This window comes from Anguilla rostrata, chromosome 6 (assembly GCF_018555375.3).
Source record: "Anguilla rostrata isolate EN2019 chromosome 6, ASM1855537v3, whole genome shotgun sequence".
In the NCBI taxonomy this organism is placed as follows: Eukaryota; Metazoa; Chordata; class Actinopteri; order Anguilliformes; family Anguillidae; genus Anguilla; species Anguilla rostrata.
The window spans coordinates 14,264,430-14,285,399 of NC_057938.1; the positions used below are offsets into that span (position 1 = coordinate 14,264,430).

At 40.9% G+C, this 20,970-nt stretch overlaps 1 long non-coding RNA gene across 2 annotated transcripts in view; it reads right to left on the minus strand.

The window, feature by feature from the left end:
* The window catches only part of LOC135256604 (uncharacterized), a 29,640-nt gene extending 10,565 nt beyond the window's left edge, over positions 1-19,075 (minus strand). The window contains exons 1-2 of one of the 2 annotated variants that reach the window (XR_010330478.1): positions 18,778-19,075; positions 6,800-6,944 (exon numbers count right to left, since the gene is read on the minus strand). This is a non-coding gene — a long non-coding RNA (uncharacterized LOC135256604). The remainder of the gene's footprint in view (positions 1-6,799; positions 6,945-18,777) is intronic. The other variant, XR_010330477.1, reaches the window with a different exon arrangement.
* Between the last annotated feature and the right edge of the window lie 1,895 nt (positions 19,076-20,970).

Below are 20,970 nucleotides of genomic sequence, written 5' to 3' on the forward strand. Positions count from 1 at the left end.
AAAAAAAAAAACAATTAAGAAAAACTGCATACTCCAATTCTTTGTGATGAATAGACTTGGAAAATACAAGAATTTGCTGATAAATCAGTGTGAATGATTAAGCCAATGCATGTTGCAGGTAAATGGGTCAACAACATGACCTGACTGAAAGTGAAAACACAAAAATAGTAAAAATGCCTGGCATATGGATGCAAAACAATTGAAATCGCAAAGCTCCAAAACATGACCACTGTAAAATCCAGAAAAAACGTTTTGAGAGAAAATGTATAGTATTACGTGACGATGATTTGCACAGAATTAAACATGAAGCTTCAAGGAATCCTTTAGCTTCAAGTGCCTTGATCTTTCAGGACTGCATCTTGTCTGGGATCTCATGAAGTGCCCGGTGCAAGGAGCTTTGGGACTTTGCAAAGGTCAGAAAGGCTCAAGACCACAAGACCACCCCTGTCACAAGCTAAAACATCAGGAAATGGGCATGTGAATACCTAAAAACTGCCTTTACAAAGGTTTTATGGACAGGTGAAATGAGTGACTATTTATGGACCAGATGGACAGACCCATGGCTAGATCACAAATAATCAAGAAGCACCAGTTTGAATGAAGCAACGACAAGGGGGTGGAGGTGTGATGGTGTGGGAAGGCATCAACAGTGAGTTTGTGGGGCCTTTCAGAGTTGCAGATGGTGTAAAAATGTATTCTGAGACCTAGTTTCAGTTTCTAGAGAACACCTTCTTCACAGTTTTTTAAAAAGTTGCTTTCAAAAAGGTTATGATCTTCATGCAGGACAACGCTCCATCACATGCATCCAAGTATTCCATGTACTTTGGCTTGCAAAGAAATCATGACTTGGCCCCCTTGTTCTCCTGACTTAAACCCCATTGAAAACTACTGAGCTCTACTGAAGTGTGAGATATACAGTGATGGAAAGTGATACACATCTCAAGACAGCATCTGGGGTGCTGTGTTGAATACGTCAGTTAAGATTGGTCCTGATCAAATCAAAAACCTGACTGACTCAATGGACAGGAGGCTCATGATGGTCAACGAGAAGAAGGGTGGCTATACCGGCAACTGAATTAAAAATTATGGACTTCAAACAAGAAACAAAGTTTATTTTTATTTGTTGAGATGCAAATGTAATTTTCTTGTTGCGTATATTGAAGATAAGAACTTACACTGATAACTGCAGGGTATGTTTTACTTTTGTTTCAGAAAAATAAATATCAAAGGATTCGGTTTTGATAATGAATAAACATTTGACTCGTTTCTCCATTAAAACCTTAGGAGCAGGGCTTGCCCAATAACCATGCACGCACTGTATCTGATAGACGGTAAACCCCAGTGCTGTTTAAGCATCAGATGGTTAGCATTTTGAATGTTTCTGTGTTAGCACTACGGCCTGTTATATTGGCTGGGATCCTTCTATTGAGTCTGATTCTTTGATCCCCTGCAGAAAGGCCTGAGCACTGTGGAAATGACCATTTTATAATAATCAGTCGGCTATTAATCTAAATCGGTTACCTTATTTCATAGGTAATTTAGGGGCTCACCACACCACACTCAGGAACTAGCATTTTATGGGTTAAGCTGCTTTTGAGATTTAGCTAAGCCTCGAAATAACAACTATGGCCCGAGCGTAATTATACACTAGTACCTGGGAAAGGAAAGCAAAAATAAACAAAAACATTGACAAGCACGGTATCATCTGATAAAAACTAGGATTGCCGAGTTCCAGCAACGTGCACTGTGGATACATTTCTAATAGTGAGTTAATAACTCTCACTTATCCACCAAAGGGCAATTCAGTCCATTACCAGACGGGCTAGTATTTATTGTTGGACCCTGTAGAAGGACTTCTCAGTTTGAAACCCTAAACACGAGGCGATGTAGCGATTTTACTTCAAAGCCGCTGACACAAGATGCCAGCCACAATCAAACAGGCACGCAAAACAAGATGAAAGGGAGCAGTCACAATAGACGCAGACGTTGTAATAAAAGAAGGCCCCGCTCAAACGAGGTGTTTTGACTGCACGTCTTTCTGCAGGTCTGTAATTTAAGAGGCAGTAATGGGGGAAAGCAGCGGTAAGGGCATGGATGAGAAGCACAGCGAGGCCTGTGGTCCACAATCAGCGGTTCTCTCCGTTGAGACTGCACCCTTTGATCCTTTGGAAAAATTTAATTGATATTTTGTTGGGTGATAAAAGTTCAGAAAACAAGATAATAATACAGGACTACATTCATCTTTTCTTCTTTTTCCATCAATAAATAAACAGGTCAGCAGGGGAAGTATATTCTTATAAAATAAAACTAAGAAGTTGAAGACATATTTTAGTCTTCTTAAAACAGCAATAGAAATCCTTCTGATATGATACTTCCTATTTTGTCAGATGAACATTGAAGCATAGTGTATCTGAATAAATAATGCTGTCACCTACAATTGAACACTACAAGTAGGACCCATAAAACTAAAATACAAATACCAACAGAAATTTATTTACACATATTTTTAAAATAATATTTTCTATTTGTCGTTTTCATGTGATTGTCAGAACATAAATTTTGCTTGTAACAGAATACATAAATGAGAACGAATGAGAAGTGGTTCACAGCTACATAGATGGTTCACATGACTATCTTTCAAGGAATGGATTCTGAAAAAAAAACAACTGCCAGTAAACTGTAAATTGCTCACTTGTTCCATTCCATAACGTTGTTAGTAATGGCAGGATGATTAATCAATTTTCACCATGGCAAATCATATGCTATCAGGATCCCTTATGTCTGTGCATTGTGGGTAATAACCCTGAACTGATGCAGGCTGTTCCTGGCAGCTGAAAAAGAAAAGGGGTGGGTAATCTAATACGCTCTATGCGTGCAGCGTTGATGAATTTAAACAAGCTAGGCCATAAGTATATTACAGAGCCAGATTCTGCGCTAATGTTGCTGGTGGACCTCTTGATCTCACAAAATATAAGAGAAAACCATGAAAGACAGAGGCTTTGGATTTGGCAGTGAGCCAGCGTGCCTAATTTTAACCCGCCAGTTCCATGTTTAATCTGCCTTTCATTAAAATGAGCACACAGCAGTGAATTTTGATCAAGGCTGGAACATAACTTTTTAATTTTTTTTATTTTTTATAAATCAGGCTGGTTGTATCTTTGTTGATGGGGAAATGGGAGGGGGAAGAAGAGCTGTTTGTTGGTCCACTCACATTAAATTGAGCATTTAATCTTTGTGAAACCTCTACACAGGAGCCTCTTTTGTTAGCTGAAAGAGGGGGGTCGATAAAGTAACTCATCAATGTCAGACTGAGAGGACTTTCACATATTCATCCAGATAGGCTATAAATCAACGTGAGACTGGGTAGTTACTGCCCAGTGGTACCGTGCTGATTGATGTGATTTACTGTACCTGACTAGACGAGAGCGAGTTGGCATGAGTTCACAAGATGAGCAGAGAAACGTTCCTTCGTTGAAAAGGAGTGACCATTCAAATGTCGGGAGCACCTAGCATATATAGCCACTGATACATCCACGCCTGCCTCCTGAAGAGTCTTTCTGATCCGTAGGACAGGTGTTTGGGTGTTTTTCTTTATTATGAGGAGAAATATAATATATATCCTGTATATGCACACACACTGTATATGTGTGTATTACATCTATACAGAAAACACAGATTTAAAGGAACAATGCTACATTACATCAGCATGTAGCATGTATAAGAACATTACTTAAAAAACTAATCAAATAAGTAGGCAGCAGATCAACTTAGTGAAAGGTGAAGAAACATGTTAGCTGCACAGGTATACACGATGTATGCCCACCCCTACAACAATTTGATCACCGAAACGTAAATCTAAATGCAAGGCACACAGTCTACCCTTTCTGTCTGCTCTTTTTGGGCATTCATTTCCATTCCTCAGCCTCCATTGCTGACTCTGGAGAGTTTCAAGGATAGATCATATCATCTTCTGACCTGACATAATCAAGATGGAGGACGAGCACTGAATAATTCTTTGCTAGCTGACAGTAGCCAGCTAATTCCAATCTAGTTGTTCCGTATACATAACGTCTTCCTCAGGTGATGTCATCACAGGTGTAGTCTTAGTCTTAGTTTCCCGAAAAGTATCCCAGAATCCTTATTAATCCATAAAAAGTAAACCTAAGTATTGCTGTGCAGGCAGGTTATTCAACCTGACCAGAACTTGGCAAAGAGATAGAGGAATTAATTTTCTTGGGAAAAAAAAGCTTTGTATGAATCAGTTGTTTTGGTTATTCACCAGACAAGCTAGGCTTACTCATTTCACAAACCTTCATCCATTGAAAGGCATGTGGGTTATGCTCGATCCTCAGTGTCTTTAAGTGATCAGAGAGCTATCTGTAAGGAAAGAGCAGCTTTTCTTCAGCAGGGTTTTATATGGATGTTTTCAGGCTAATGAAATGCTCTGGCTGGCCAAGCTCTAGACATATAGCACACTGTCTGGAATGCTCAACAGAGCATTTAAGTACTTTATACCCATAATAAAACATTACAAATTTCTCCTTCAGTAAAGCTTGTGCTAGGACAAACTGTGCCCTGAAAATGATTTCATTCATGAATTAATTTTTGGTGTGCATACTACATTAAATTACTTTATGGAAGCTAGTTAAAACCATACCAGCTGTAAATAAAGAATTGCTCTGTAGTGCCTAGAGATTTTGTCATTCCTCCAAGTACATACGTATTTATAGCTCTCCATGTGAAAGCTACCTTGACAACGAATGAAATGTGGAAGGTGAAGGAGATGAAAAGATTGTTTCTATATGCTGGAATCAAGGAACAAGATGGTGGCCTAGTTCAGTCAGCAATTGCCCTTAACTTTGACTTGAAAATAAGTTCAGGCTTTTTTTTTTTTCACTAACAAAATTCAGCGATTACTGAAATCACCTGACCAAATATCTGTGAAGGGGAAAAAAACCTTAGCATTTTTGGTGAAGAGTTGGAAAATGCCGATCGAATCCAGGCCAACATCTTGTGCCTCGAATCAGCCGTACAGAAACGATCGTTTAGTTTCCTACTCATTTACAGAAACCATCATTAAGTTTTCGTACGCGCATTAAAACGGGGGGGTCTTTGTCCAACATGGCGGCGGAGGAGTCTTCCCATTGTAAACGGGCGACTGTACAACCCTCAGCCCCCTTTCATCTCCCTGCGTTTAAAGCCGCCCTTTTGTTTGCCTGGGATCGGGATCACCTGCCACAGGCCAGCAGTCAAAGGCTCTGAGACCTGCTATTAGCACAGCAGGGGAAAGAAACGGGGTGGGGGGGGGGGGAAGACGAGAATGGGACCAGGGGGACAGGAAGACAAAACAGCAGGAGAGCTTAGAGCTCGTAAAACAAAAGTGGATCCTGAGCAGTTATTAAATCTGGAGGAGAGGGCGAGGGAGGAGGAGGAGGGGTTTCGGCGGGGCGGAGAGCGGGAGCGCCGCGGTTTTTCCGCCGCCGAGTCTCGGGAGGCCGCGGCGCGGGGGCCTCGCGCGAGAATAGCAGCCCGCAGGCCGCCGCGTCTTTAACTAACCCCCTTCTGACAGCTGCCGCAACTGGCAACGACAGCGGAGGGGCTCTTTTTTTCTGGGGCGGGGGGGGGGGGGGGGGGAGGTGGGGGTGGAAAGAGGAGGAAATTATAGGCTTCCGCCCTCCGCTTTTTATATCCACGTTACCCATGATCCCGCAGTTCCAGCCTGTCTGGCCCCTTGACAGAATGGAAATTACTTATGGCTGATTCTGGTACAGGCAGTTAGTCCTCTTGGGGGACGCGAAATTGCAGCTCGAATCGCGGCGACGCTGCTCTCCTCGTTCCCTTAAAAAAGTCACTCTTTGGGACGTTTCTTGAATTTGCAGTCAAGCACCAGATATTTGCAGAGTGCAATAGACTGAAAAATTGCACAACACTATAACTATTTAACAAACATAAGTTTGTCTGTGTTAATCTTCCACAAGTCATGAAAAAGGTTTGTCATATTGGTTTCAGATTACTTGTTCATTCTGAACAAAAAAGTATCTGTGAGAAGGGTTTCAAATTTGGAACTTTTTGCACAGAAGTGTCAGTCAAAAGGTTACGCTTAATTTTGAAACTGAATTACATTTACTGTCTGAGCAACACTTAACACTAAGCAACTGTAAACTCGTCATCTGAGATTCTAAATTTCAGAAAAGCTAGAATATATTTTCTACGTCAGACGAGAAGCCTACGTGAATGCACTCAAAAGGCACCTGCTGTGTGGTCGTATCGTTCTAACCCAGGAAAGCTGTGGTTATAGAGTTTTGTAAATTGATGTTTTAAGGGCAGCCGGCTTGGTGCGCCCGCATAAGCACTTTACCCCAAGCTTTTTATCAAGTGCTCAAAATTAATTTATGTTCATTGTTCCAGAAAAAAGAGTGAAATGTTAATCACGAAGCGCTGCAGACCTCGTGACAGCACGAGGCCAGTAAATGTAGCCGCTTGTGACACCGAGCGCAGCGAGCCAAGATCCATCCGGCCGCAGACGCACTGTGGCAGGGGAGCGGACGCCTCGGGGGCCCAGGGAGGCCAGGACACGCCCCAGCCCTCAACAATTTCCACACGCTAGCCCCCACCCCCACCCTGGCCCCCGCCGCCGCCGCCACCGCCCCCAGGGCTGTGTGCTTCTCTACTGGCTGACCTGGCACACGGCCCAACACACTCCCGCGTGCAGCACGGTTTAGCATGAAGAGGGCGGGGCGGGCACACGTTTGGGGGGGGGGGTTATGGGTACAGAATCAGGTGGAATGAAATCTCTTACCTCTTCCGTTCTTCAGGCCTGCGCCTGGCGGTGTGGAGATGGGGGATCCAGCCGTTTCTGGCAATTCATACAGGTTTGAGCAAGAGGGTGGGAGATCACACCTCGGACCAATCCCCACACTGCCCGTTCACTCGTCTCTGCAAATCTGACACATGGGGAAAAACGAAAATTCAGTCGATCCTATTTGCTTTTAAATCCAGCTTTCAGAGCTTCATGAGCCTTAAGGCTAGTCAATTTTAATATATATATATATATTCCCAACTCAAGAGGAGGCAGCACTCTGACATAATGCTTAAAATGAAAATCCTTCTAATGGCATAAGAAACCGCAGAGCACCACAGCTGATAACTGTCATGTTTTTTATTTTTCCAGCCCCTGTGATGTCATTACCCAAGGCAAGAGCAGCTAAGCTACTGAAAGAGAGCTTAGACAGAGGGGGACATGCACTCATGAAACTGCAAAAGCCATTGCCACTGAACTAATGCATTTATTCAGGTAGGGCTGTGCAGATGGGAAAACCGTAAGTAATACAACTCCTTTAGAGGCCCAAATAAGACAAGTCTTCTCAGTACTCACAGACTCATCTTTCTTCCCTTCTTTCATGACGAAAACAGGCCATTCAGCCGCACACTAGAAAGCACCCGGCATTGCGTCAGGAAATTTACCTTTAATTCATTTCCACCCATACCCCCTATCTTACCATTTTCTGCAGTCAGAACTGAAATGCCTCTGTTATATACCCCTATTAATCCCTTCTTAAAACATAAATATAACCTTCTCAAAAATTCTAAAGATATTTTAAATGATCCAAGTGTGCCTTCTTACAAATGTCATTTGGTTCGTAGAAAAGAAGGCGCGGTCCTCCACTACTTCCATCACTGACTGGTTAGGTACATCTCAATAGCCACAGAGAGGTGGATCACCCTACTGCGTCATTGATTTTGGCTTCTCCCTTTTAGGGGCTTTTCTCAGGTGACTAACGGTGGGCCCAAAGCCAAATCAGTGATATATACTGTAAGGCTTGGGCGAACAAAAACAATGAAACCAAAACACAAAAAAAATGAAATTATGAAGCCTTTAGCAATTTAGCGATGCTGCTCTGGCGCAGCGCGGAGAGCGGAGAAGGCTGGGTGTTGACGGTGTGATGACTGAGCGCCGGGTCGCTCTTCGCTAGCCGAGCCTTTCAGGAAGGCCGCATTCCTCTGTGATCGCTGGGAGTCCTCCGAGCGCCCTAATGACAGGAGGCGTAAAAACCAGCGGGCCTGCTCTGCGTCCTTCCGCTAATCTTTTTTCTCCCCCAATCAGTCCTGGTTCACTGTTAGCCGCCAGGATGCTAGAAAATACTGCTGCTGCAAATGCTGTATTTTAAATGGCCTATTGATTAGGCCAGAAAACCCTATTAAGCCTTATTATGTTTCCCCTCTCTGTCTAATATGCATTGGGACTTAAAGATTCAGGAATCCTTGACCATACCTTGCCCACCAATGTCCTGTATCTACTACTGTTTGCTAACGACTGAATTTGTCCAAGGCCTGTTTTAGCACTAGCTGAATATACCAATGCAATAATGGTGAGCACGATGCAGCTCTGAGGGGAAAAAAGCTTTTGTATAGATTTGACTACACAGCAAGTTGTCCCATGCAGCCAATTAAAAAGATAAAATGAATAAAACCTGAAGCCTCCGTTCAATACAGCAATAATCTTTTCCCTTAGCTTTGACTAATGAATTCAAGCAAGGTTCATTTTATTTATCGACTGATTTTCTCTCATTCAATAATTTTATTCATTTTGCCAGCAAGGGAAACAATAGTATACATCGAAGCACACGAGTCTTAGTCATTATCCCTGGCTTCTGTTTTTAAGAAAAAATAATTTTTATTTGTTTCCACTTTCTCGGGAAACAAAGAACCAGTCATGTAATTGGTGTAATTCATCACATTTGCAGCAAGAGATTTACAAAAAAAAGCCCTTCCAAAAATGAGACAATGATAATGTTCTTTTTAAAAAATATTATAAGAAAATAGGTACATTTTAAGACTCTTAGGTCAGCTTAGTATCATTCCTTTGTTGTGTATAACTGAATTCAACGTGTGCAGTCTTCAGGATAACAGCCTACTCCGTCGCAAAGAGTGACAAATCTGGGATGCTAACAGCCTGACCTTATCCCTCCCTAAGTAATCGTAATAACTGCAGGGTTTTAGCACGCGCACCCAAAGGTCAACGACTGTACACAGGCCCCTTGCCAGGCCAAACACGTTAGATGGCTGCGTAGCTACTCAGACAATATTTCATCACAAAGGGGGGAAAAAACGAACAAAAGCTGCATGTTAAAAGTCAGGAGAGCAAAGAGTTCTGGATCCTTTCTGCATTTTCCCCTTCGTTTGCTCCTTTGTGTTCAACTCAAACAGGAAGTGTAGATTTTTAGTTTATTTTTGAATTGGCCAGAAAGAATGCATGTCATTTCCTGGTATTCCTTCTTTAGTATGAATCTAAAGCATGTTTCTCTTTTAAAACAGTTATTGAAAGAGATTTGTTATTTTATTAATTTAGCCTATGACTTTTTTCGCCCCCAAGAAGTCAGACACCTGCCAGTACACACACTAATTATAGACTACTGTATTTTTGTATAATTTTAAGTAAAAGCTTCACACGCTGCTTGTTCAACCCCCTCAATGATTAATTTTCAAGATCTGTTCTTGAAAGCTGTTTGCACAGAGTTAATGTTCTGGACTAAAATAAACAGATGGAAGAGTCGTATCTTTTAGTATGGGGAAAAAAAACAAATTCCTTCTTAACCATTTTAGGGGAAAATATGCAAAGCAGGAACAGACCTCTAGTTTTTTTAAAAATATCTTAACCAGTGGGCCCATCTCACATTTGATTTTTAGCACCAGGCAAATTCACTTAAAGCATTTTATGCAAAATCCTATAGCTTTGGAAAACCCCATATTACAATCTGGTATCAGTGCAAGCAAAAATGTGCACATATTCCACAAATAACACACTAACGACACTAGCTTCACACGCCATTACGCCGTAGTAGTGGGTGGTTCAACCTCTACATCTTACTCTACAGCTCACATAAGTAGAAGCGCCCATAATTTCTGAATATAAATATACTGTGCGTACAGTAACTTATCCTGCAGAACATGTACGGGTCCAGGAGTGACCGCTGCTATAATGCATCAAACTGAATTGGTTTCCAAGCACCAATGGAGGAGTAGTCATTCACATCAATTTGAGCAAGGCAATATGGCAAGGGCAGGCCACAAGGTTTAGGATTCGCTTAATCAGCTTTCAAAACCGCCCCCTGCCCCTTGGTGATTCAAGGGTCCCGTCTTTCAAAGACCTCCGACTTTTACAGGGTGTACTGATGTACCGAGAGCCCTTTGGGGACCCAGTCTCATTATCCTCCCTGAATCAATTACTAGCGGGAGCTAATTATTCTGATCTCAGGGACGCGCCCTGCAGGCTACATGTGTTGCATTGTCATCGAGCAAGATGCAAGACGCGCGGCACAAGATCACTCATTACCCAGACCCATAATTTGGAGCGAATGGGATGTTACGATCGTTTAGCCCGGTGATAAAATGCAGAGAATCCAAATTTGATTTGATTTCTTTTAAATGAGCCGAAAAACGAGTCAAATTGTCAGTATGTTTCTAATGGAGGTTCCTTTGCAACCCAAAATTTGATGTCGTGGAGGAGTGGGAGGAAGAGCGGAAGCAAGGGAGTTTATTTTAGCACTGTACTGGGAACAGCCACTCAGACCTGTCTCACACAGATAATGCTTCCAGCGCGTCTAAGGACTGTACAGGGATCAGTCACTCACAGAAGTATGTTTGAGTATGTCAGTTCCAGTACATGGAGCAATGCATACATTCGAGAACTGGCCCTGATCTTAAGTTCAAAACCCTGCTACCGTCCCCTCGAGCACAATAAGTTCCTAAAGTGAGAAAATATACACAGCCCTGAAATTTGGTTGCCCAATGTTGATTTTTTAAAATGCTTAGAATTGTAAATGTATATTCTATAATAATATGACGGGAAACTGTAGGTGCAAATGCACTGCTTTCAGTGCGAGTGTGAAATCCGACCACGCCTTTGAGGAGGACTTTAGCTTCAGATAAAGATAAGCACTCCCACAGGAAAATAATGACTCACATACATCCTTTCCATCACTGATTGTCTGCCTGGATAAACAAATAAATAAATTACTTTAAAAAATGCGATTCTCCCAACACCTTCTTTTACCCATAAGCATATGCAAATAGGCTTGTTGTTTGTGCATTTTTAAAAAAGAAACAGAAACACTCCATTACACGGGCTGGTTTGACTTAGGGCCCTTTTGCTGCAAGCTTAATGTTTTTTTTAAATGGATTCAGATGGCGATATCGTTTTTGAGACGTGTTTAGGCAGGCGCAAGTACGCTTTTTCCTGGCCTGAAACGGCCACAAGGAGGACTAAGGCTTTCTTCCACATCTTTTCATTGTGGTACAGTGTGTTCCACATTGATTTAATCTCTCTGTGGGTGCATGCACAGAGAAAGACACTACAAGCAGTATAACATCTGTGATCATGTGACCTGAACCAAAATGGCAGTCGCATTGACAAATACCATTCTTTTTTAGATATATACATATATATATTCTTTGCAGAGAATTTGGGAACAAATTTAATGTAATCAAAAACAACAATGGATGCTTTTTAAGCAGAGAAAAGAGTTTAAAATATAATAATGTATCTGCAGTTATGTTCACATAGTACAACATTACTCCTATATTTTTTCATGTGGAGGGCGATTCGAAAGCATTATTTTTAACATGAAATGCGGAATATTGCACTTTGATGGCATGTATCAAATTATATCGAGGTATAAACTACGCCCAACAAATTATTCTTTTAATTTCTTCGTTTCATCCCCTCCCTCTTTTTATGGTAAGGAGAGCTAATCTGTGATGCACACGCACGCTGAATCTGACATGTTGTCAGGTCAAAACAGGATCATTTCTTAATCACTGTGAACTCAATCAGAATTTGAAATTCTCCACCCCAAGCAGCAAATGACGGGGAGTTAATCCCTTTTCGCCTTTCCCTCTGTCAGGACAAAATGCTTGGTGAGGATTGCTCGCATTTCCACTAAATAAAGTTAGGTATATTATATTAAAAATAAATACGTCTTGTTTTCGGCCGGGCAGATCTTCTTGTGTGCCAGGATATCGCCCTGCCTGTGGTACACAGAAGGTGCACTGATGTTTAGGGTTTCCCAAATAGCGCTAAGTTATTAGCAGAAGCTGGCATGGAGGTCACACTTCTGATAAGGTGTAGAATGGGGGGATGGGGGGGGGGCTGCACGCTGGAGCGGCTTTACCTACGCTGATCCCAGCAGGCCGAAGGCACTTGAAGCAGCCCCCGTCCCTTTGGCTTTTTTAAATGCGCCACTTTGCGAGGCACAATGACCCCACACTCTGTTATGGATTGCCTGGGCACCTGGCTAGGCCTTCCCCGGACAGAGAGGGCAAAAAATGAATTGCTCCTAACGGAGCTCCCCCAAGACCAGGACGACATTAGCGGCCCCGCCGGTAATCTTTCCTGCTGCGAGGTTCATCGCGGCCAACCGTTTATCTCTCCGAACGGCCTGGTTAAAATGGCCCCCTCTGAGAGAAAGAGGATGCTTGCAAAGAGAGAAATCGCAGTCTGCTATGTTTCCACCAGTCGCGTAATGCAAAGGCCGTACCCATTTTATCACTGATTTTCAATCAATGGCCAAGAGGCGCTACATAAACCGCATACCGCATCATTGATACACACTGGAACCACGCAGGAGGTGTCCAGGCTACATTTCTGCAAGCAGGGCAGGGTTGGCGACCAGGAGGGTTGTGTGGCAGAATCAGAAGCTAAGATGCTTCAGAGAAAACCATGTCTGCTGACATTGATCTTACAGCAAAAAAGAAGAAAAAAAATGGGCTTCACTTGTCAAACTTCTGCATATTCGACAGGAAAGCGCATTCCCCCAGTAGGACAAAGACGGGCTTCGTAAGAGAGACCCCCCCACTCCCCACCCCAAATCAATGAGGTATGAATTACTCTCATATGCCAACATCACAAGGGCTGAACAAGTGGAATAGTGTTCAGCTTCCAGGCAGCTATATCCAGATGGTAGCAGAATGTGTGGAAATTGCCTCATTAACCTTACAGAGCTTAACTATGGAGCATGTGAATAGTTAAGATCAGGCAGCTTCCTAGAATGAGTTTTTTTATATATAACAAAATAAAGTGTGTCATCAACATACGACGGCAAACGAACAGCATTTGTACCACTGCTCGCCAGATGAGAAGGAAATGCAAATTCAATGTTGCTACTGTATGTAGGCTATCCACTCAGAATAGCACACCCAAAAGTGGGTCCCGCTGTAATTACTGCATGGACAAGACGTGAGTGGCGCACACGTGTTGGCCTTACACCTGGAGCTGGGAGGGGGACACAAGGGGGATTAAAGGTCGTTCCTATTGACTAAACAAGACTTTGCTCTCTGAAAAGTCCAGACAAAGTCTGGTCTTGCCTCCGACCATGCGCTTTTAGTCTCTTTGGAGACACACTGATCCGCAAATATGCTCAAAGAGCTCCACTCAGCTCAAGGGTTTGGAAATAATTAAGCCCAACACTTAAGTAGACAGACGGTTCCAAGGCAAGGATAAAAAACATACATGCTTCTTAGACATTTCATAAATAAATGTTTGTTAATACGTATTATACTTACAAAATTGCACGTGAAGTAATACAATAAATAAATCAAATTATCTGCCTATTAAATTTCAATTAGTGTTTCATGCAAGCTTGCCCTTCCTCTTAGAGCAAATAAGACCACTTCAAGTGTGAGTTATGGCATGCCCGCTTTCCTATTTCTCCATTTTATTTACTCTCTGGTTTTGAGAAAAACAACAGAAGTAGCACATTTAGAGCACATCCCGAAACGAGGTGACGAAAGATCTTAGAAGCTGGACTTTGAGCCCATAAAGATGTCTACTAAGTTTCAGGTCAACTCACAGACCTGTCTAGTTGAGGTCAAGAGCTGGCCCTTTCATAAAGATGTGATTTAGAGTATATCTGATGGCTGAGTAAGGAGAATGTATTCCTTATTTGAAAGATCCCATCAATCACTTTCCTCTGACATACAGCTATGTATCATAGGCTATGCACTGCTACCTCTTGCAGATGGTGGTGGCGATGGACTGATTTATGCACATTTTTAAGGATTTTTTAGCACACAAAATGTGTGTATTCACCAACCATTGGGTGGGCATCCACATTAGAAAATAGGTTAAGATAGATTAGAGTCTAAACCTTATATATAATCCTTTTTGCAAAGTGTTTCACACCACCTTTTTTTGGTTGATTGAAAAATCAGTGAGGTTTTGAAATGCCAAAGATATTTTGCCCTGGGAGAGCACTATATATAGTAAAATGTATCACGACAGTTGCTTAACTTTGACATAAATGCTAGAATAAGAGTGTTAAGGATATGTTAAGAGTGTGTGTGTGTGGTTTGGTGCTAACAAAACTGACACCAAACCTGACATTTCATTCAGCATAAGTTCAAAAAGTGTTACTTATGAAACTCGCCTTTTACAGTTTCAGTGGCTTTTGATGAAGCAAAATTTATTTCAACATCATTAAAAAAATGTTCTCAAATCTCATTTTACTTTGCAACCAATTCGAAAAATGCAATTCCTTCTATGAGGCTTAATTGAGATGTCGGCTTAAACTAAAAATAAAGTGAAGCTACAGCATTGAGCAATACATTGTTTTCCTGGGTTGCCATCTTCGCTGTACCCTTTCCTCCCGTCCCTTAGGCCAAAGTTATGACACATCAAAGGAGAACTGCACTCATCCATATTACTATCCCCATGTACAGGTGTCAGAAGGAATTCACACGGAATCTGTACACCACTGTGTTTGTCCAGAGTGTGGAGTGCCCAAGCAACAATGGTCCAAGAACCTTAACTCTGCAATAGGTCGGCCTTTGACCACAGCGACAACAAAGAATGCCTCAATCTGCAGTCACTTCAGAAGAATATTCAGAGAAATTTATTTCCACCCCAAAGTAGAGCACTACAGAATATGGCAGAGTGGGTGCAGCAGGACTCTCTACTGCCTCCATTTTGAAAGGTACAGGCAGAAAGAGATTCCAGCACATTTCAATCCATATCTATCCCATATTGCACCATTTTCAAACAAGTTATAACAGCACTTTATGGACAAAGGGAATCAAGAAACAAAAAAATCTACATTTGAGCCACTGAGGAAAATATTTTATGACCCCTAAAAGGTAATCAATCTAAAATTCTTTAAAATGGTAGAATGCAGAGGAAAAAACACTCATTTATTGATTTTCTTTAGTGCAACTGGCATTACTGTGTATTTTAGTTGGATTAAATTACACTGCATAGCATTATAAATCAGTTTGATAATCACCATATTGCATTACCCAAGACACATTGTCACCTGCAAAATTAGAGATCAGATTTAGCCAATGTCACTACATTTTCAGGTGACCAGCCAATTCACAATTACACAGTTCCTGATACAAAACATACTGACCAAATGAGTGACTGAAATATAATATAGCCCACGGTAACACTAAAAAAGGGATATTTTATGATGCACTTGAAATTTTTGATCATAACAGGACCTGGAGGTAGGATAATTCTCCATCTGGTTTCAATCAACGTGCAATTAGATATTATTTGCACTGTGTCCTTGAGCAAAAATCCTTGCCGAACAAATGAGTTGTACGAAAATATAACCACTGTAAAAACATTTAAATTTGTACCCATTTCTCATTTCACAGTTTACAGTCGACACAAAGAGCAGATTGATGTCTGGGGGTTAACAAAGGCGCCACTGATTTTAGCCCATTCCTCAGCACATGCTACATTAGCATCAAAAAATCCTTCAAAGATTCGCATTTTCAGGAATGCTGAAGCACGGCAGAAAGATTGCCATTTCTGGGAGGGAAATGTCCAATCTGAGATGCAGGAGCGGCTCAGGGCCATTTGCTTAAACTACATCGTATTAAACTTCAGAAGAGTCGATATTTTAAGCACTGACATTATAATTGCAGCAAGCTGCTTTGCAAAAGAGAGTGAGAGCCATATCTAATTTGCGTTTAATCTACTCGAGCAGAACAAATGCTTTCATTTATGTAAACGGCAACACTAAACCTATAGCTATGTGGAGCTCCAACAAATATGCCCCTAAAGTGTAATTAAATGGTCAATCAGCTGTACATCTAGAAATGAACATTTGGCAATAATAATAACGATAAATAAAAAAATTGTCATTCTTTGTCATTCAAGATGTGTGTAAAAGGCTTTATAAACAATGACTTCTGAACTCTAAGTTATTTTAAATAAAGTGACTACTTTGAAATTTATTTGAAAATAAATTACACATACATGCACATGTACACACATTACTTTGTGCAATACTATGACCTTGCTACAGTAGATGGTACTGCTATATGACAACATCAAAGTTAAAAATCACAATGAGAGTATGGTATGCCCATAATCAAAGCCTCTGTACAGCCACTGCATACACTGTGCACATGCCTTCTCTAGAAACACACAACATTCAGAAACCTCTCCATTAAAACATGGCTGTGCATGCCATGCACAAGAAAAATATGCACATTAGGCTAATGTTTTATCTACTGTATAAAAAGTCCATCCTCATAATAGCACATCCAGGCTTCTTTAATCTCCAAATATTTTTAGAAAGGCAGCAAAGAACATTTTTTTCTCAATCCAATGTCACTTTCTTAAAAAAACATTTTCAGAAGAATAGTATAGATTTACATGGCTAGTCCTGCCCTGAAACAATGGCATCTACTGTACTGCAAGCTTAAGTAGTTCATTTAGAATTCACTTAAAGTTTTCTGGAAATTTCTTACAGCTGTATCATTTCAGCTTGGGTATGCATGTGTGATCAAAATAAAAAAGTGAGGCTTTTTATTTATCAAATGTATTTTCTTAATATGATGACTGAAGTTGTTTGGTGTCTGATGAAGATGTAGCTGAAAGACTTGGGTGATGCAAGACAATTGCCTGCATGGCATTACATCCAGTGGGTTGTTACTTAGCACTGTTACTTTGAATATGTAATAAGTAAGTTACAAGCACAACATTGAAGCAATACTGTGTTGCGTAGCATTGGGAGCAGTACTGGCAATGATGGTTATATGTGAGGTTCAAGTATATCAACATGCCCTGTTTTTGACACATTTAATCAGACCATGCAGTTTGACCATTGCTGTTTTTTGTGTTTCTTAGTTTTTTTTTTTTTTTCAATTGAGAAAAACTATTTCAGGGAAATAAAAATTACTGCTACTGTGTCTACCCATCCACATGCCACAGGGACACACAACGTGAGTGAAGACTGGAAGTTTTCTCTTCCGACTATCTGTTAGTGAATATCGATTGAGCGCAACTGTGATGCTACATCAGAAGACTAGCCAGGTGGCTCATGGTCCAAGCAGAAATCACTGGCCTTTTCTTTGCTATCAAAAGCTTTATTTTATTTAAGTTAGTACATTAACAGACTGAAAATCTTTTTAACAAGAAACAGTATCTTTGTTTCTCCACCAGCATATGCCTGCTTTCAAACCCCAAATCCACAGTGCACAGTAGTACAACTGCAAAGATTGCCTGCTAGCCCCCTGATTATAGAAAGAGGGGGTATGAGGGGGTGGGGGTGGGGGTGTGGGGTGACTGGCTGCACTCCAGACAGACTCGAGCTCTGTTGATCATTATGTCTAGCCTTCAGGTGTCTCAGCTCGCCGTGGGCGGTGGTTGGGGGGAGGTGTGGGTAACAGAAGAGTCAGACAAAGGAGAAACGCACCCATCATGAAAAAGAGAAAAAAAGCACAAAGATAAAAATTTAATTAGGAAGGTCCTCCACTTAAGTGACTTTCTGTGTTCTTCGGCTTTATTCCGAAGCGCACAGGGAGGGTATAGGGCTAGACACATTTTATAAGTCCTAATTAACCACATCTGGAGCCTTTCAACAGACCCTTTCAACGGCAGACAGCCTGAAAGTTCACTCTGATTAAATTAAATCAGAAAAATCAGTCCTTTAAAGTCAAGACATGCTGTTCCCCATTTTTCCTTCCCTTGTACTGTTATCAAAGTGCAAGTGGCAATGACCAGTATGACTTCATTTGGATTATTTAAATAAAACAGAAATATGAAAATGAACTTTAGTTTTTTTTTTCTTTACAATGACCGTGCTAAACCATGCTAAGAAACTAATGCCATTTGAGTAGAGTATATGTCAAAAAATACATCCACACTGTATCAAGTATTCATTACATCTGTCTCACAGTCGATATCTAAATTAAATCACCGTCTATGTATGCCTTCAGTAAACATGAGACCGCAATACAACATGCCTTCTTTTAGGACAGACTGTGCTATACACTCTTGCTCAGCAATTTTCGAACTATGTACCCTCCAGTGTTCCCGGCCTTTTGTAGTGGTAATTATAATAACTCAGCCGTGTCGACTCGCTGGACATTCGAGCACCCCTTCGCGCGAGGGGTCAGCGAGTTTACCGCACTTATTTATTGAGAGTAAACCAGCGAGCTACGCTCGCAAACGTTGATCGAAATGTTAAACCAGCGCCTAATTTACCCAGCGCGAACAAAGAATATCTCACTAAAAAGAAGAAGAAAAAAACTGGCGCACGCGAGTCGCGAGTAAGTATGCAGCTGTGGGTTTTTATTTATTATTTTATTTATTTATTTGGAAAAGATTAGCCAATTTAACGTCATTGAAATCACAAAGTGATGATATTCTTAAACATACACTACAATGCTTATTTGCGTTCGACAGCTATATGTGCAAGAATGCATAATTATAACACTCCATAATACGCAAGCATGGAAAGAGAAATGAGCAAATAAAAAAATACTTACAATTTATCTTTTCAAGGTAGGTTTTACGCCTAGGCGTTGAGCGCAAGATTTTACAAATGTACCGCGGCAAATGTTAAAAGTCCATTCGAGAGACAAAGTTTAAAATATGATATATTCACGGTTTCATGTACAATGATAAGTATTTAGAGTCGACCACTTGTGCACTTTAGATATCCCGTGGCTGTAGTTTCGGCTTCTGTCTGCGTCTCCAGATTGAAGTCTGTTCTGCCCGTGCAGAAAGACAAGAGAAAAACGGTCACGTGAGTCACGAAAGCTCGCACCATTGGTCAGATGACCGTAATTTCATAAAACAGGGTCGCGCTCTATTGGGCCAGGAAGAGAACTGGGGAACCGACGTTCCTCTTCTCAACCCCAAACCGGTTTGTGTACAAGAATGTCTTAGAAATGCTAAATTCTAAAAAATAATAATAAATTATGGGATCTAACTGAGGTAATACTGCATAAACATATTTGTTCATTCGTGCCAGTCAAGTTACAACCGGTTTATGTGTAGACATTTCGGTGCTGTTTTTAGATTGCCCCCCTCTGTGCGTTCTGTGTTATGAACGTCCAACACTTGCCACCTCATTTTGCAATTATTTCACAGTTGTGCACCTTCAGTCATATCTTCGAAACATACAGATTCGGTCCTGATTCGGTAGCTATAATTTCTCTTTCTTGAAACGAACTGAGAAAGTATTTCACCAGTCAAATATTGTCAACATTTTTCGATCTATGTTGACATATAGATTGTATCATTTTATTAGTAGACATTTGAAACTGGTATCTTTAAAAGTGATAAAGTTCAAAAACGGTTAAGCCCTGGAAAAGTTTGTCTGCTTATTAAGGAAAATGTTAGTCAATATAATTGTCGCTGATCTTCTATGACACGCCTGTATGAAATTATGAACGGAATGAATGGCTAAATAAAAATGGCCACACTCGTTTAAAATACAAATGAGCTCATGTAAATGTAAATTCAAGAACAACAGCTGAAATGTTGCTGTGAGAAAATAGGCTATAGGCTGCTGGGGGACCAGGCTATAAATAATGACAAAATGTGTATGTGTATGTGCGTGCGTGGCACTATTTGGGAGAACTGGTTACAATTGTACATGGTTACATTTTCTTTGACCAGTTCAGCCAAAAAGACAATGCCTTTACCCTTATAAATGATGAGAGGTGCAAGGTAGGCCAATTTTGTTTACACCCTTGTTCCTCAAGAAAACCTCTATGTTGGAACCAACCTCATTCAATATCTCTCTTCATGTGCCAAACTAAATTTCGAGTCTTTATAAGCACTGTTTACAAGCATACATTTCCCATGAAACTTCAAAAATGAATGTAACTTACATCTTTGAATAAAAAACCCAATTCCTTTTGTTCATTTGGATGAATACAGTCACCATATCCGTGAGTGAATCGTAATCTTACATTTCAAATGGTGCTTAACTGGGGGATGAATGCTGCTAGGATGGTAGTTACAGCATGTGCATTGGCTCATTTTCTAAATTATTGAAGCAGGACTGCTAGAGATGCTAAAATATAGACTATACACTGAAGCACTCTGGTATGCCCGTGCAATATTTCATAACTTTTTTTTCTCCAAATTGTATCATTGCCCTTTGTGTTTTAACATATTGGCCAATGTGCTGAAGGAAATGGTTGTGCAGAGAGGCTATCTCTGTCTTTCTCCAGTGTGAGTTTGAGATGGGGGGGAGGGTGTTGTCACAGTACTGTACTGTAAGGTGAAATAGAGCATGGATAATTTCCAGATCATCCACTGCTTGAGTGCTGCATGGAATCAATATTCTGCAAAGCTTTCCCTTGTTCTTTTACTCAGTTGAGTGCTACTGTGATGCACCATGTGACTTTCCTGAGTTTTATGGCCTGTCTTGCTCCCTCTTATATATATATATATATATATATATATATATATTTATATGTGTGTGTGTGTGTGTGTGTATAGATAAATACATAAAAATATAATGACTATTTTCAGTCTCCAGAACTCATCCTGATTGAAAATCCATGGTGTGAATTGAGGAGCACAGTCCACAAGTCTAAACCAATGGACCTGAAGCATCTTGAAAGACTCCATATTGAGGAATGGAGAAAAATCCCCACTGTATGTTCATAAAGCTCAACATATGACTCGGTAGTGTTATCGCTGTGAAGGGGGGAGCAGGAAGT